This window comes from Pogona vitticeps, chromosome 2 (assembly GCF_051106095.1).
Source record: "Pogona vitticeps strain Pit_001003342236 chromosome 2, PviZW2.1, whole genome shotgun sequence".
In the NCBI taxonomy this organism is placed as follows: Eukaryota; Metazoa; Chordata; class Lepidosauria; order Squamata; family Agamidae; genus Pogona; species Pogona vitticeps.
Genome location: NC_135784.1, coordinates 82,085,297 through 82,104,634, shown reverse-complemented (window position 1 = coordinate 82,104,634; position 19,338 = coordinate 82,085,297). Strand labels below are relative to the sequence as shown.

At 38.7% G+C, this 19,338-nt stretch overlaps 1 protein-coding gene across 4 annotated transcripts in view; it reads left to right on the top strand.

Moving 5' to 3' along the window:
• The window catches only part of BSN (bassoon presynaptic cytomatrix protein), a 344,713-nt gene that overhangs the window by 175,282 nt on the left and 150,093 nt on the right, over positions 1 to 19,338 (top strand). The gene's annotated exons all lie outside the window — the stretch shown is intronic.

Here is a 19,338-nt window from a genome sequence, read left to right as displayed (position 1 = left end):
AGAATATGATACTTTGAAAAGTTGTTTAAACAACAGTTGAAAATACAACAGCAATGTATTGTGCAAACAGACTAGGAAGAACAAAATCAATGAACCTTCTTTATCTGACAATACGACTGTGGGAATTACAAAGCAAGTTTTTCCCTTTAAAAAAAAGTTTTTATTCATTTTCAGTAAGGGTAAGTGTTGGGGTGTGGGTACAAGGGAATAAGGAAGGGATGAATAAGGATGGGAAAAGGGTAAAATTCCAGAGAATGAAAGAGTATTCTTATATCCACTTATTTAATTAAGTTAAAAAGGGAAATCACATAAGTAAACAATCTACAAATTTTTCACATAAGTAAACAATCTACCAGACTATCAATCATTACTATTCTCTCCATTCCTTTGGGCCTTCCCAAAACAAGTTTTTCCAATAGCAATCCATGCCACAGGAGAGGACAATAAAAAGCAGATTCTTTGAGTTGTGAACTGACTCAACAAATTTATACAACACTAATGGGCAAATGACACATGCTTGCTTCTTACAAGAAGAGGAAATGCAAGAAGTACTATTAGTGGGCAAGCAAAATGAAACATTCTCAAGGTGATGCCTTTACCATCCTGTGGAACGGATATCCAATGTACATGTTCCCCCCCATTCCCACTCATTCAACGTACAATCATCAAGGTGAAAAGGACAGATCAGATGTAATATTAACCAACCATGGTTCATGACTCAGTTACTAATGTTGAGAGAAGCAGACTGCCAATGTGTCACAATCTCTTGCTATGTCACAACAAGTCAGTGCAGCCTACAGACATATAATAAATCAAGTAGACAACTTGGAGGATATTTCACCAATAAAAAAAGATTCTGCAACAGGCTTGGAAACTGTCTATTAAGGAATTATCTTCCTATTTGAAGATTATGCAACTTCAGTTAATGAAACTAGTAACCCAACTTTGTTACAAAGAACTTCATTACATCGCCAAGATGATCGCCCTGCTCAGACTTCCATTCTCCACCATGGAAGCCCCAGCCTTCTGCCGGTTGCTGCATTTTTTTGTCCCCTGGTACAACCCCTCCTCACAGAGAACCCTCAGTTCTAGAGTGCTGCCCTCGCTCTATGACTCTGTGAGGGAGGGGATCCATGACATCTTTTGTGAGCACAGGGGCGTAAGGTGCACTTCATGGGGGACATGTGGAGCAGAGGTCAGCAGGGGATGGATATAGTGGATAGAGGGAAGCTCTTTTCCCTCTCACACAATACCAGAACCAGAGGACATCCACTCAAATTGAGTGTTGGGAGAATGAGATCAGACAAAAATATTTTTTAAATTAACATTTTATTAATTTTTCATTATATCTACATTCAGTTCGTGCTTGTTAAATATCGTGTTACATGGGTTGCTTATAAGAATTTGTTTTTGCGTCTTAGTGTCTTCTTAATTGTTTCTTCAAAATCTATACATTTTAAGCATTTGAACCAATTATATGTGTATTTTAGTGTACAATATTGGCTACTATCATAATATTGCTCTCATAGTATACAATGTTCTCAAAATCTTCTAGTAAAATACCTAATAAAAGCAATTCTAGTTTCAAATCTATATAATTTTGAGACAGTTTAACTGACCAACTTTGTATTTTATACCAATAATAATTAAATAGATTCCTAACGTATAGTAAATGTTATCTAAAGCATCTAAAAGAAAATATTTCTTTACCCAGTGTATTGTTAGTCTGTGGAACTCCTTGCCACAGGATGTGGTGATGGCATCCGGCCTAGATGCCTTTAAAAGGGGATTGGACATCACAGGTTACAAGCCATGATGGGGATGTATAATCTCCAGGCTTAAAAGGAAGGTACTTCCAGATGCCAGATGTAGGGGGTACCTATCAGGAGACAGGTATCTGGTTGTCTCATGTGCTCCCAGAGGCATCTAGTGTGGCCACTGTGAGATACAGGAAGCTGGACTAGATGGACCCTTGGCCTGATCCAGCACGGCTCTTCTTATGTTCTTATGTACAGTTACTTCCCAATGTCTTATACCCACAGAGTATACACAGAACTCTGCAGAGCAGCATAGTCAAAAAACACAGAAGCTGCCCAAGGAGCTTACAATCTAACTATAGACAGTAGGCGGAAACAACAGAGGAAGGGAAAAAAGAGAGAAGGGAAACAAACAACAGGAAAAGGAGAGGAGTCAAGAGGAACAAAGAGAGCACAGAACGTGGAATTGATGTGAGCTGTGACATTTCTGCAAGATGGTGTATACAAGAAGGTTGAATATAGTATGATAAGCACTAGCAAAACCAGGTCTGCACAGCGTGAATGTGAACTGTGTCATTAGCTGACAATAATTAGCTTATGCAAATCCTGTTATTGGCCTGTATCAGTACAGATACCTGTTGACGAGTACACTTCTACGTTTTGTATTTCTGACTACCTATAGCTTCTGTGCTATGCTTGAGTAACAGTATTCCTGCTCTCCCAGTTCCCCATCTTCCAATTTTAAAAAAAGTTTTAAAAGGGGGCTTTTCCTCAGAATGTCTCTTTGTGCCCAATGAGGAGCATCGGGCACAATTTGCCAGTTTTTGAAGAAGCCCATCATCTGTTTTAAAAAGCAATTTTAAAAAAAAAAACTTGGCCACTAGAGGGTGAAAGTGGGACTAACTCAGTTAAAAACATTTTTCCTAGTTAAACCTGTATTTTAGTTTTGAAAAACCCATTGCAATAATCTTTACATAAACATAAGTATGCAGATTAGCCCCTTTAGCCCTTCCCTTGAGTATAACACTCAAGACTGCTGATAAGTTTGAAAAATTGCCCTCTGGTCCACTGAGATTGCCCAACCACATTCCATATCAAGCTATGCCTATTACTAAGGTAATGATCTGGTTCCTTATTTCCATTGTTGCCCAGTGTGGCAGGCATGTGCTTCATCCAGCCTCTTTGATGGACCTCCACCTTCACTTATAGTGTTTTCTTGTGTTTTTTGAAGCCAGATAAATCAAAAGAAACATTTTGACATTCTGGGAATTGTATTTAGTCTGAAAAGCTACATCACAGGATGATGAAATACAGTACATATGTTGGTTGGAGATGGATGCTGTACCAGCTCTGACAAGTTTAGCCGCAATTTGCTTCATGACTCTTCTTTGCTCCAAAGGAAAACATCCAGGATAGATTAGTAGTCGGGCTTTTGCCATGGTATCAGTGTCAAAAGAGAAGAGGATTAATGTTCAGGCTGCCCTGGCTGAGGTCCAGACTGCCTCTGTATGGCATCCAGACAAAGTTTTGAGATCTGTTGGCCAGTTTTTAATCCATTTAAGAGGCATGACACACCTATTTCTCATATTAGAACATTATGAAATATTGAACCAAATAATTGCAATTGTTTAACTTTTGACCAACTGACGTAATATACAAATTTCTTCTATTCATTCTGACATATTATCACAGTGCTGCCTCATATTCCTTTGTATGTTACTGATTTCATGTATGTACAGGATTTTAAGCAGACAAATACAGAGAGAAAAAGAATAGAGGAAGACTTACCTGAGGCAATCCAATTTTGAAAAATCAACATATGAGGTATTTATGGCAGTAATAGTGGGCTTCCACTGAAGCAAGTCAGAATTTTTGGATTTCTGGCATTTTAGTCTGTAGAGATTAACTGGAGCAATGTTTAGAGATATAGGAAGCATAGTGTTTTATATACTGCATTAGCTTTGAGGCAGCAGCCCTATTAATCATTATGAATATAGGGGTAATAAGTAGATGAGGAGTGGGAACATGCTAGTCCCTTCATCAGCACTACTGCAGCTCTTTTCATGTGAAGAGTGAGCTTCTGCAGAAGAAAACCTATTACGTGAGTGGAATTTCAGATTCACACATGTGATCCAGGACCTTAGAAAATTTTGAATAGAAGAAGACCACCTTTTCAGAAAGTCAGTCTTTGTGTGAGAAGTAGTGACAGAGGGTGATGGAACTAGTCCCCTCCTTCATTCATAATACTTTAACAGGGCAAATGGTGCTTTTATTTGAAAAACAGATTATATATTAGGCTTCTTTACTGTCATGCAGAAAATTTACAGTACTGTACCAAAGTGAAGGGTATGTATTTGCTGTTTTATATGTCCATACATATATGTCTCAAATAGTTTTTCCTTTTAATACACATCTGTGACATTTACCCCATGGCCCCTGTTTGTTTCACCAAACACAGAGCTCACGAAGGTATCCCAACATGCCCTTTAACACGCTGTCACCAGTTGATCTCTTTCTCAAAGTCATTACTATATTTCCTATTAAAGATTGAGGTCCATTCAGTACTGAACTTTTTAAAAGAGACAGGTTTATTGATTACAGGTTGTTTTAGGAATACAGTGGTGCCTCGCTTAATGATGTTAATTGGTTCCCAAAAAAACATCGCTATGGGAAAACATCGCTAAGCGAAACACCATTTCCCATAGGAATGTATTGAAAACTGGATAATCCGTTCCAATGGGAACGGATTACCGTCCTTAAGCGAAAATCGCCATAAGAAACATCGCTAAGCGAAACAATGTTTCCCCCATTGGAATGCATTGAAGCCTATTCAGTGCATTCCAATGGTTCTGACAGGTCCGTTTTTGCTATTTTAAGTGTGTCTTAAAATGTTCAAAAACTGTTTTAAATGGTTGGGATCGTTAGTGCACCTTGTAAAACCTTTGCAAACTTAATTTGGCTTTGTTCTGACTCTTCGTTAATTTTTGATGAATTTCCCCCCCCCAATTGGAATTCCAATGGGGGGGGGGAAATTCATCAAAAATTAACGAAGAGTCTGAACAAAGCCAAATTAAGTTTGCAAAGGTTTTACAAGGTGCACTAACGATCCCAACCATTTAAAACAGTTTTTGAACATTTTAAGACACACTTAAAATAGCAAAAATGGACATCGCTAAGCGAAACAGAGGGAGCTAAACTGTCATCGCTAAGCGAGGCAAGGTCCCAAACATCACTATGCGAAATTTCCCCATAGGGAACATTGCTAAACGGAGCGCAAAATCGCTCCAAAAACCTCATCGCTAAGCGAGGCACCACTGTAGTTCTTAAGCACATTCGCTTCAGTATTTTACTTTAACCTTTTCTATCTTAACTAATTCAGATAACACTCTGACTATTCACTCCTTAAATTCTCTCTCTACCTCAAACCCAAACTACCTACCCTCAAAACTCTGTCTCTCACTGAACTAACTAGACTCTGACTCACCCCTCCCTTCTAGTTTCTCTGGCTCCGCCTCCCAACAGCTCTCATTGGTACATGCAAATAATCTTGTACCTGAGCCAAAGCAGGGTGATTGGCACAACATCTTTCAGACTTGAAAGTTCCAGCATGGTTTGTAATGTCTTAATTGGATGCACACCTGACTTTGCAGAAAGAAAGAATGAACAAATGAACGAACGAACTGTCATGGGGACAATGCAGAAGAATGTGGAATATTTTAGGAGGTAGCCATGCCAGGTGCCATAAAAATATCTTGAGTTCTGAATTATTTTTCATTGTTGATGGGAATGAAATCATTGGGAGTACCCTTTGTATGGATGAAACAATACAGATTTATGTTCACCATGTCTACAGAATTTTAAAAAATCTCATGACTGTCATATAGCAAATTGGATTTTTTTTTATATTGCTGCTAATGGAATAGGTGAATGCCAGAGTTCTTTTAATAGGAATACTATCAAATATGCACATGGGAAATACAGTTCCTGTCTATCAAATTCTTGCACATGACTTACCAGGAAAAAGAACTTGTAAGAAGAAATACCAGCATCTCAAAACTTTGGAACCCCTATTATATATTACAAGCAAAACAACAGAACCATTAGTGCCTTCGGTCTGTAGTAAGACAAACCATCTAGGGAATACTTAGCTTGTACCTTCCATGCTGGTTTCACTTTCCCCTGATTTGAATAGGCTTGTTAGATGGGGGTGATTGCGGATAGATCCTCCACAACGTGGAAGACATGTTAGGGGTCTCCTGCCAGCTCTCCTCAGACTGAAGAAGCTGCTTGGATGAGTAGCAAAACATTTCAACCTAATAAGTAAGAAGTCCAGTTGCCATGACTCAACTTCCAGATAACCTCACCTGGATGACTGAGAATCTTTACAGATATTTAAGTTATTTATATGTGTATTATATAGCCTTGCCTCTAAACAACTAGGAAAATAGAAGTCCAGCTTCTTCTTCTTAATATGCTAATTCTGCACATATGTTCCATTAACCAATCAGTGTAATGAGTGTATTCATTGAATAAAATATCTGGTCTCATGCTGAGAGAATGTGAATTCCCTGCTGTTTTCTATTTTCAGTTATTAGCAGTGGCTTATTACATTGCAGGAGACCTTGGGGTATTTGAGGTTTACATAGAACATTGATAGAGCAAGTCATTACAGATTTTTTAAAACCTGGCATTGGCTAGAAGTGAAGGGAGAATTCTAGTTGAGGTAATCACATCATCAAATACTAACATCATTGAGAAAGATACACAATCATCTATTTGAGTTAAACTCCAGCTCTTTTTAAATCACATCCTCACTTTTTATGTAAAAGAACACCCTTCTCTTCAAGTATATATATCTCCCCACCTACATCATTATAGATATATATGCCAAACTTATACTAAAGTTTTATTTCACGCTAACTCCCTTGAGTATATATACATTGTTTCTCAAAAAGTTTGGAAGATTCTTCTCCTGCATCTGCTACTGTTTTTGTTGTTGCAGCTCCTTGTCAGCTCCTTGCCTTTGCTTTTCCATTGGATGGAGACAAATTACAATAAGTTTGGAGAAGGGCAAAAGAGATGACTGAGGGTATAGTAAACATATCCTGCAGGAGTCATTAAAGGAACTGAGTATGTTTAGCCTGGAGACTTGGGGAGAAGGGGACTGAAGGGTTGTCACATGGCGGTGGGAGAACTAAGTTTTATTATCTGTTACTCCAAAAGCAGGACCAGATTTAATTGGCTTAAGTCCCTGGAGGGTAGCTTAAAACTGACCATAGGAGAAATGCGATGGCAGCAAGAGCAGTTCAGGAATGTTGGCAGTTTCTTAGCAGGGCGGTGCACTTTGCCTCTCTGAATGTCCTCAAGGAGAGTTTGGACAGCAATCTGTTAAGGATGTTGGGACTCTCGATTGCCAGCACTGAGCACACAATTGGACTAAATGGCTTATTAGGCCCCCTCTTGGCATTCTATGTGTGGATGGTTGTATTTCTTCTTCTTCTTAGCAGAAAGATGCATCAAATGTTATTTAACAGTTGTGCTCTTTCTTTTGTGCCGTGGTTATTAACTTCAATTATTTTATTGAATTTGAACTGAAGGGAGTAATCAGTGGATTTTTTTGTGTTTTTTGCTACGAAGGTAATGGACTGAACAAAATATGACACCATCTCCATCAAAGCAACTAACATGCATATTTTTATAATGTGGTGTTATTATATCCCATTAACCTGCTTCTGACATTTTCATCCTATGAATTAGTGACCTCCAAAAGCTCCTATTGTTAACATCCCTACTCAGTTCTTGCAAACTGAAGGCTATGGTTTTCTCTACTGAGTCAATCCATCTCATATTTAGTTTACCTTTTTCCGTACTTTTGTAATGTAGCTGTCTCATTATAAGTGGATATGTGTGAGCAGGTTCAGGACTTCAAGAAAAGGGACTGACCATTTCGATGTGGCAGAGTTATTTGTGACCAGGGCCTAACTTGTATTCTTAAAAACAAGAACAGTTGTTATATCAGGCAAAACTGGACAGGAGTTGTCCTGGCCATAGTCACACTCACCATGCCAGCATCCCAAAGGAATGCTGAGTCCAGACTGTAGACCTCATGCTTGAAGTTCAAGCAGTGCACAGCCTCATACAAAATGGGTAGTGTGGCGATCTCCTCTGAAGCCCCTATTCCCTCAGGTCTTCACGAGGTTCTCGCTCTTCTTCTTTCTTCGCTGCCACCAGGTATTGCTGCTTCAATACCATTTAATCAAGGAGACAAGTGTGCTTTGAAAACCTAACTCATTTATTAGATCAGGGAAGTTCATATAGTATTATTAATCAGTAAGTAAATCATGGGTTGCTAATCACTTGTATTTAAGTCAATTCCACTTTAACTTTAAAACTCTATTAACCCTCTGTTCCATTCAGCGTTCTTACAGATCTCAAACTCACTCTGAGTTCACTTTTAAGTTTCACACTGTCTCTCACTCACAGAATCTCTCCTCATAGTCCATACACCAGCCTTTATATCCAGCCCCCTCCCCCCTTGGCTCCACCTTCCATCCTCTCATTGGCTCCAACTCCACTGTTCAGCTGTGATGGACAGGTGAGGGCAGGGCTGTTCGCTACAGGTAGTAACTCCACTTTCAACAGGGTGTTCTAACAGGCCTGGACTCTTCATTAAGAAATACCACCACAAACCATAAAGCCTTTTCCAATCATCGAGCAAGCAGAGTTGTGAATGATCTCCTCAGAGTGGTTAAAGGAAGAAAAGGCCTTTTAAAATGCAAAAACAAAGATGCTGAATTATTGAGATAAACTCTGAATTTTAAATCGACCTCTTATTGTGGATCTGTCTCAGTAAAAAAAACAAAACCATTTTGTTTCCCTATTTTGAATCCCAAAAAAGCTCTCTCCCCTTCTTTGAAATATCCAACAAAGCTGCTGTATTTAGAAGTATATTTCTGTCCTTCTTGGCATACAGTATCTTTCTTCATCAGGAGGAAGTAAACAGAACCACGCTTTCCAAAATTATCTTGCATTTGTGGGTGGGTCATTTCTGCAGTGTCCTGTGAGTTAAGTTTCAAATGGGTTTATACCGTTAATCCATTGTACTCCATGTACAAGCATTTCCCCTAGTCCACTTTATTTCTTTTTGCTAGCTGTATGATTGCAAGGATATTTCTGTTCCTCTTCCTCTCCTCCTCTTCTAGCATGCCAATTCATCTTCCCTTTGCTTTTTGTATTTTCAAAACAAAGTTTCAGCCCCAAACATAGAGGATCCTCCAAATCTCTCCTGGTAGGTAATAGCAATTTTATTAGCTCTGCCACTTCAATTGGAAAAGGTATTAACCCTTTGCTACCTGCTTTATTGCCACTGAAGATAATTTATATGGACTTCCCTGCTATTGAAAAAGTAAAACCACTTTTTTCCTAGTCCCCAGAGTACTCTGCTCTTAGCAGAACTACGTCTGATTCATGAGTAGAGTGGGTGTACAGTATGTAGTCATAAATACCTGTTGCATTACTTTTGACAGAAATGATTGGGGAAAAATATTCTGAATGAAAGCAGAAATGTAGAAAGAAACTCTAAAACAGAGGTATTAGTTGAGCAGAAAAGAAATGGAAGCATAAGTAAGAAGTGGACCCTTAGAATAAAATGTAGGGAGTCCTGTGCCCAAGATTTACCTGACATAATTTAAGAAAGTAACAGACTAGTAATGACGATACTCACATCACTGCACTGTAATCTTTGAAAGGTATGAAAAACAATTTTTGATACAGCTAACATTTTATAGTTGGCACATAGATGCTTATGATACCATCTAAATCGTGATCTTCAGTTTAGTTTACACATCACAATATGCATCTCCACTACCATTTTTTAAAACCTTGATATGAATTTGTGGGGTAGGATCTGGTTGAAACAGGGTAAGAGGTACTGACTGCTTCTTCCAGACCACTCTCATGGACTATAAATGCCAACATGCTAGTGAAGAAGGCACAGAAGAGGCTGTATTTCCTGAGAATGCTCGGCAAGTTAAATTCTGTCATACTATCGTAGCGCCATTGAGAGTGTCCTAACCTGTGGCATTCTGGCATGGTTTGGGAGTAGCTCTGTAGCAGACAAAAAAGCTCTACAGAGAACCATTAAAATTGCCCAGAATATCATCGGGCTCCAGCTACCAACCCTGGATGACATCTTCACATCCCGCTGTCTGAGGAAGTCACACAGCATCCTGAGAGACTCTTCCCATCCTGCTTATAACGTTTTTGAACTGTTGCCGTCTGGCAGAAGATATAGAACAATTAAGACTCGGACCACACGTTTTCTGAATAGTTTTTATCCCAGAACTATAATTGCACTTAATAATGAGCTTAAAGACCACCAGTAGTGAATAGTTAGTTGGACTGTGTTACTTGGCCTGTGGTGTAGATGTTTGTATTTTTAATGGGGGACTTTTAGTGGGTGGGGAGTGTTGGGGGATTTTTTTTTTAGTGGGTGGGGAGTGTTGGGGGATTTTTTTTTAGTTGGTGGGGAGTGTTTGGGGAATTGTATGTGTGTGCATGTGTCTGGTCTCTGGATGTCTGTGAATTTCAATGTATGGGGATACAGTACTGTGTATATACTTACAATGACAATAAATAAATAAAATAAAAAATAAAAATAAAAAATACAATTTTTCTACATCAGATTTCTCCTCAGATGCTTTCTTACTTTCAGACAGAAAGATACAAAACCTGTCTGTATCATTTTTTTTCTTTGTCATGGCTTGAAATTCAGTTGAGGAGGGTAAATTTGATAAGAAAAATGGCCCAGTGGACATGACTACGTGGACATGAAGTTATCTCACTGCACACACATAGAGGTGCTGCTCCTCTGATCAAATTTGCAGGTGTGCATCTGCAGTTTTGTCAGATTTTTTAAGCGACTACGAAATAATGACAGAGTAACATCCAGGATTTCATTTAATCTGGTTCTCAGTCCATTTTTATCTACTGACTTGATGGAAGGAAGAGAGAGTAGCTAGTTGTTAAAATTAGTACAGTATGTATCTTTTGCAAGACGTACTAGGATCAAGTTATGCTTTCCTGCACTCCTCACTAAAGACTTGTATGCCATGTTACAAATTTTCCTTCCTTCCTGATTAAAACCAATTATCTCCAGTCACTGATCTAATTAAAAGATTAATCTAGCTAGATAGGAGTCTCATAAAAGGAGGTGGCTTCCACAATTCTTATATCTGTTCTTTTGCTTCAAATAAACTTCCCTGTGCGTTTTTTCAACGTATATTTCTTTGGAGCCTTTAAAAAAGATAGATCTATAACTCATAAGAAAGAGAGATAACCTTCTTTCATTTTCTGTTATATTACACAACAGCAGGTTTGAACACAAAATCACTTCAGCCTTCTGGTAAAAGATATGAACCAGCTAGCTACAGATAAATAGAAAAAACATTTTGGATCATTTTGTTTGGCGCACCTTCTTTTTACAGCCTGTTGTTTAAAATCTGTTGGAACATACATATTTGTCCAATTCAACATTCTTGTCCAATTTCTAAGCATTCACTTTTTGAAGAGGGAATGCTGTGTATACCAAGAAAACTTAGAAGGCTATTTTGGGATAGGAAGGATTGAAATTATGAAATTATATAAAATTCTGAAATTATATTTACAAGAATATTGTACTACTCCCAAATCTGTAACGTCCTGCCTGACAAAGATTTGTGGCAAGTCAAAACCTGGCTTCTGTGTGTGAGGTTTTAGTGGTCTAATAAAGGTATCACCCATCCTTGTCTTCAAAGAGTATTGATGTGAACAAAGTCTTCCACCAGAAACTGATGTTAAGAGGTAGCCAGTAAATGAACTGAAAACATGTTAATGTTGCACAGGGGTGATTGTAAGGAAGTCTATTTTTTTCTTTTGAAGTCTTTTGAAAATCAGACTTCAACAGAATCTTGTCTTAAATCCTTAAGATTGAACATTGATCTATTCACAGGTTAACTGGCATGGACAGCAACATACAGTGGACCCTCTCCTTACGGAATTAATCTGTATTGGAACGGTGGCTGCAAGTCGAAAAGTCTGTAGGTCGAATCTCCATTGACCTGCAATGCATTGAAAACCGATTAATCCCATAACTGGCAGTTTTTATTCTATATTTGTTCCATTTTGGTTTTTTTCTGGTCTGTAAGTCGATTCTCTGGCTGCAAGTCGAATCTAAATTTTGCGGCCAGAGAAGTCTGTAACTTGAAAAGTCTGTAAGTCGAGCCGTCCGTAAGTCGAGGGTCCACTGTAGATTCTGGACTGCTGTTTGCATGTGGTATAACATTTGCTCATGCACAATAGGGTGTGCAGAATAAACTCATCTTGAGAGAGGTAGAGCAGGGAACTCTGTATGTACTCCATAGAATAGAAACAGCAGGTCTTATATGTTGCATTAAATACTGTGTTTAGTTGTGCAACACATATATATCTCACTTCTCCATTGGAGTGTGCTCCTTATCATCAAAAACACAATGCTTACTTGATAAATGAGATGAACCAGCCCCAATGTTGTCTGCAAGTCACAATGCCTGAATACCTTCTGTTTACCTACATATGCCTAAAGACTTTGCCATTTCTTCGAAGGCTTAGGCCAAGCAATAAAAGCAGGTTGTGAGGCTGAGCCCACGACAAGCCTTGGTCCCAAAATAAGCAAAGTTATAAGATGTATAGCAGTCCTTAGCAGTGCATTTAGTGGGCTTTATGTCACTAGAAGCCACAGAAAATGCTTTTGATGTGAACCAGAATTTTAGTTGTTGGTTTGTTTGTTTTTGTTTCCTTCATTTTGCCAACATTGCTATCCAGTGTTATGGGTAAGCTATGGCCAGAATTGCATTTGAATTGAACTGCTCGTGCAGTGGCCATAACAAGAGTAGTTTTACTTTTACAAACCTTATGCAAGGAGGTATCCAGGATGTTCTTGCAGAAGCATATATTCTATGCCTATGTAGGTGGGCAATGCCTTGTTAAATGCACTGGTGGGATCTTACATTTACCTGTGTCAGGCATGATTGTAGCCCATATATTTTCAGCAAGCAATTGAACCATTGCCAGCCTCCATACAGAGGCTTTTTGTAAAGCTAAGTTTACATTGCCATTAATATTAAAAATGTGTCTATTATTGTTCAGTTTATCTTGAATCATCCTAGATCCTCATAATACCTTAGTCTGTGATTGACAAGATTTATCAACAAGAAATGTCTGGGCTTGTCTTCAAAAGCAGTAGAATCAAGATTAATTTCCTTAGTAGTGTGAATGGTATTAAACCTATACTCTAAGCTGTAGAGTTGTACCTTTGAAGTGACACATTGAAATGTGCAATATATTGAGACTGGCAGGCACAATGATCTGGAATGTTCTAATGGAAGTTTCAGTTTTTTAGACTGACTGTGATGTGGCATATTGATATGGCTTATATGGAAAAAAAGTTCCTGTCATGGACCAGCAGTACTGGTCCATTCACATAATGAGTTTTACAGGGGGTTAACTTCTGCTGGAATGATGGGTTTTAGAAATTAAGTCGTATCTTAGTAGAATTGCTAGACAAATGGTTCTAGCCAGCATGAAAGTGCACTGGATAAGCTACCTCCAGTGCACTTTGGCATGTAGATTTGCACTTAGCTGCAGATCCTCACCTACATTATCATAACACTCATATAAACTCGACTGAACTGACTGTATTTTAGTGAGAACAAAGATATGTATTTTGCTTACCAAAGGTGCCTATAAGACCTATGCTGGATTATACCAAGGCTATCTCATCTAGCATTCTGTTCCCATCGTAGCCAGCCAGAGACTTATGAGATGGCCTAAAGCAGACCATGAGTCCACCCTCCTGCTCATGTTCCCCCACAGCTGATACTGAGAGAGATATTGTCCCTGATCCTGGATGTGCTGTCTAGCCATCAAAGTAGGCATTAATAGCTTTATCCTTTGTGTAATATCATTTGAAGCCTTTTTGAAACGATTCTTAGGTTTTTTGCTTTTTTTGTCTGGTTTAAATACAGAATTTATTTATTTATTTATTTATTTATTTATTTATTTATTTATTTGATTTTTACCCCGCCCCTCTAGACCATGTCTACTCGGATAGGATTGATAGGATTTCCTTTTCAAAGGTAGTAGATTTCATTCTATTACATCATGGCAAAATGAGCTGCAGCATTATTTTAAAAGGAGCAATCACAATGTATGTCTGTTGCAGCAAAACTCACAAAACGTTGTTTGAAACCAACATGTTTTTATTTGACAGAAGACTTTCTGAGGAGTAGGCTACTTCATCAGAGTAGCCTCATTTGGCAGATACTCTATACATGTGGTGGATGTAGGGGAATGGAAATGCTGGTTCCTTTTGCATTTCCACCGGCCTCCCCCCCCCCCCACAAACATACATGCACACACTCCACATGGGTTCTTTCACTTTCTTATCAAAGTCTGGGTTAGGGAAAATGTGAGCAAAGCAAATTGTTCCTGCAGACAGCATTGCAATAAAAGTTCCTTTTTTGATAAGTAATGGTGGTGTTTATGTTACCATAATCTTCCTAGACAGGAACTCCAAAGCATAGACCCCAACAGAGACTTGGATTAGATAACAGGAGAGTAAGTAATTGGACTAAGGAATACAGAATGGAATGGAACCTGGAGGATGGCACTCTTTTCCAATTACGTATCGTATAAACATCTGTTCATAAGTTATGTCTTTTTCAAATGTTTTTTGACTATTCTTCCTTTTCAACTCAAAGGTTCTTTCTCTCCGCACAGGCAACTAAGCAGCTCTCCATCTCTCCAAACATACAACAAACCATAAAGTCTGTGCAACAGTAGTAACCAATCGAAAACCAGTCCAAGACTGGTATATCTCTCTTATTCACAGGTTTTTTGTTGTTGGTTTTTTTTTTTTTTTTTTTTTTTTTGGCATGATGAATGGAAGTGAAACAGATGCACTGTCCCTAAAATAGGGCTGCAGTGACAGAAGAAAATGTACTATTCTCATTTTGTTTTCTAATGCCTGGTGCCATGCAAGAACAGAAAGGGTTGCAATCACATTTTAATTACAAATATTTGTCTGAATACTACTACGTTGGAGCAGAGTTACATTAGGCTGAACAAAGACCCAATTTAGCATAGGCTGACCATAAGTCTGATCTGTAAAGTAGACAAAATGAAACTGCGCTATAGGGCTCTTTCAGACAATAGTATCCACTTTTGCCTTGTTGCCTCAGTCTTCAGTCTAGCTATCTTAATAAGATTCATTTTGAATATATTTCATCCTTGCCCACAGGAAGTTTTGTAATCCAGTTCAAGTTGGAGATAGTATATCCTTCTCACACATTGCCTGAGTCAAGAGATCTTGCAGTTCAGTTAAATGAACTTGCATCACCTTCTGCCCACTTGTGACCCTTCAATTTCAGTCTTCTGTATATGAAAGGACAATAATACTCACATTCTATGGCTCCTGAGTCACCCCAGGAGTTGAATGAAATACCCCATCATAATGCCCTTTAGTGCAGCGGTTCCCCAACCTTGGGCCTCCAGATGTTCTTGGACATCAGCTCCCAGAAATCCTGGCCAGTAGAGGTGGTGGTGAAAGCTTCTGGGAGTTGTAGTCCAAAAACATCTGGAGGCCCAAGGTTGGGGACCGCTGCTTTAGTGCACTTACATGTCACTGGGTCATGGCAAGGGGGAAGCTCAAGGGACCCACTTTCAGCTGCATTTAAGAGACTGGAAACCAAACCCTGTGAAGAAAGACTGGGTTTGGTTAGCCTTGAGAAAAGAAGACTGAGGGGAGATATGATAGCATTCATAAAATACTTTAAAGATTGTCATACAGAGGAGGAACAGGATTTGTTTTTAATCATCCCAGAGTGATAATGAGCTGAAGTTAGAGGAAGCCAAATTTCCACTTAATGTCAGGGAAGACTTCCTAACTATTGAATGACACCACCTCCAGAAGTAAACTATCGATTACCTCTGGAGGTGGTGAGTGTTCCAACACTGGAGGCATTCAAGAGACAATTAGACAACCTTTTGATTAGGATTCCTGCATTGAGCAGGGGATTGGATTGGATGCCTTGATTACAAGCCCCTTCCAACTCCATAATTTTATGATCTATAATTCCATTAAAATCAATAGCATTTTCCTTGAATGTTTTAGCACATACTATAATTGTGGGGCAATTATGCATTTTACCCAAGAGATTATGTCTTGGAAAGTAACAAGTTGAAACCCCAACTGAACTGTCTCAGAAGTCCCCCAGATGGGGTAGGATTTTTATGTGTAGCCAGGAAAGAGTCACATGAGGGGTTGGTGAATGTATTGTCTAGATACCAGGATGTTGCAGGGGAGAGACAAGAGTTGCAAGTGTTCCCTGGTATGGTTTAGGAGGATCCAGAGAGGGGGTATGTGCCAGCACAAAAATGTACCAGGTGTTTGCAAACAAGCAAGGTAGAATTTCCCTTACTTTCAGCCAAGTAGAATTTCCCTTACTCTCAGTCTGGGGACCCCAAGTGGCTTGGGGAAGAAGAGGTGAATGCTGGCACTACAGACATGCCCCTGTCTTTACAACAGCATCTGCAGGGGGGAAAGCCCAGTTGAAATCTCCCAGCACAAAAAAGTTGCAACTCTATACAGGCAGAGAAAAAAATGATTTGGCAGGAAAACGGCTGGACCAATTTGATTCAGCCTTGTACATCCTGCAGACAGAAAAAGAAAAGCTTCGAGTTTCCCCCATTTTACAGGCAGAGCAAATCCCATGGATATTGACCATGAAATTGCCTTCTTGGTGTGAATGGTAAACACACAAGCACAGATTTAATCAGGCAGTTTAAACTGAGGAGCTTGTAGGCGCCAGTATCTCCTTCTTGAAGGAATGGCCTGGTTCTGCCTCATGGAAAGACTAAACCTCAGACAGGGAGTCTTTGTATAATGCCACATGTTGGGTGGCCTCTTGATTGTCACTTTGCATCACAAAGCTGCATTGTCTGTAATATGCTCTAGCAATTACAGCTGAGAAACTGGACGTTCATCTCCCTCATCACCATCCTCATCCACTTTGCTGCCAGGAATTCCCTAGACTCATGCCTCTCTCTCTCCATGAATTTACAGTTTAGCTTTATAAATAGCGTTTCCCAGTTGAGTGACATTTCTCATCTTTTCCTTGCCTGGCACCGATTAACCAGTAATCTGGTGTCTGGGCTGCTAACCCTAGTATCTCTATCCCCAACATAATGCAACCATTTAGAACATGCTCCATTGCACTTGACATATCCGTAGTTACAACTTACAAAAGAAATATAGGGTGGTATGTTTTCCCTTCCCCTTGAACAATAAATCAACATAATTTGCTTTCTGTTTCTGCTCAGCCTCTTCAGTCATGTTTAGCTCAGTACTTATCTGAAGTTAAAATAGAGAGACAGGAAAGTTAAGAGCTCAGCGAACTAGACAAAAAGCATTTTCTGATCACTCTTGCTACGCTGCTCCTATATACAGTATAGTGTTTCCATACTCACTTCCCCTTGTTCCTCTTTTCTACATATAAGCCAGACTTAAAGAAAGATAGTGTGTTCACTTTCCCAGAACCATCTTTGATAGCCATTATAAGTCTTTCTTCTATTTTCAAAGTTCCCACAGAAGAAAAAAATAAAATGGCTCTTGGGACCCCGCTAGCAGTGGGGTCTTGACTTGAGAACTTAATCCGTATTGGAAGGCGGTTCTCAAGTCAAAAAGTCTGTAAGTCAAGTCTCCATTGACCTACAGTGCATTGAAAACCGATTAATCCCGTAACAGGCCGTTTTTGGTCCATTTTGGGTTTTTTCTGGTCTGTAAGTCAAATCTCAGTCTGCAAGTCAAACCTAAATTTTGCGGCCAGAGAAGTCTGTAACTCTAAAAGTCTGTAAGTCAAGCTGTCTGTAAGTCAAGGGTCCACTATATTCTTAGTTTTGCACTATTTTTTCTTCTTTCCAAGTTGCTGTAAGTTCTTTAATTTACAGAATTACACTGAAAGGATATAGAGAAGCAGAGATAATTGTGATCTTGTCTACACTGACTATTTTGGAGTGGGCTGCTGCAAGCTAAATAGGGTTGCCTGGGGATGGGTAGAGGTACGATGTGCCATTTGCTGCAATTCTCACATCCAAATGGCATATTGGAACTCAAACAACCCTATTTTATTTATTTTTATTTATTTTATTTATTTCATTTATATCCCACCTATCTGGCCTTGTGACCACTTTGGTCTGCTTGTTTCCAATATCACAAGGTAGCTTCACAAAGCTAGCCACTTCAAGATACCAGTACATTGAAGACTTTCTCTGCTCCTTACCAGAGGGGCAAGGGAAGTTTTATTTTATTTTTTTAAAATACTCTGGATAGATATCACTGAAGTACTGCATCACTTTAAAAAATGTGTTCTTTGGTTTATTTTAAAGGGCTGGTCAAGAAATTGCACACAACTGTATTCACAGATTTGACTGCAGGCAGTTTTTCAACTGGCCAGTCAGACAAACCAAAGAAAAATATAATTCCTCCCCCACTTTGTGCCTCAGTAATCGTCTAAAAGCAAAGCAAAGTGTACTGCTTATATACTGCCCCATAGTGCTTAAAGCACTCTCTGGATGGTTTATGCAGGCTACACATTGCCCCTTCCCAGCAAACTGGGTACAGTATTCATTTTACCAACCTCAGAAGGATAGAAGGCTGAGTCAACTTTCAGCCGGCTACCTGGGATTCAACCCCAGATCGTGAGCACAGTTTTGGCTGCAGTACAGTAGTTTAACCACTGTGTCATGAGTCTACCAGAATCTTTTTTTAAAAAATCACTTCCCTTATTGGATTAATATGGGAAACTACAATGTTTGTGGCACGAGGATTATATTCAGAAGGACTGAGTGTAAAAAAATCTTACAAGTTAATGAAACAGCAAGGAGAAAGCGAGTATACAGTTTGTGGAAAATACAAAAGAATTACAAAGGCTCTTTATAGTATCTAGAGATACCAAGATAATTGCAAGCTAAAAGAAAGAGTTAGAAGGTTTCCAATTAGAAAGAGTTCAAAGAAAATTAATATATTTGAAAATAAAGTATTTTGAATTAAGTAATAAGAACTCTAAATTTCTGGCAGGATTTACGCAGGTGAAAAAAGCAAAAAATGCAGCAAAGTTGATTGAAAATGTTAAAGGTATTAGATGTAATAAAGAATTTTTTAAAGGACTATATATTAGTAATAAGGTATATATAGATAACATTAATGAGTATATAAAAATAATATTGTGAAAAAGTACAAAGAGAAGATATGGAAAAATGGAACAAGAAATAACTGAAGAGGAGATAGCTGAGGGTATACATAAACTTAAAATAGGTAAGCTTCCAGGATCAGATGGATTAGGCCCAGAATATTACAGGACATTTAAAGATCTCCTATTATCCAAATTGAAGGATTTATTTAATAGAATATTAATGCAGGAAGAATTTCCAAGATCTTGGAAACAGTAAATGAAAGTATTAATTTTGAAATCAGATAAGGACCCAATAAATATGGGATCATATAGAC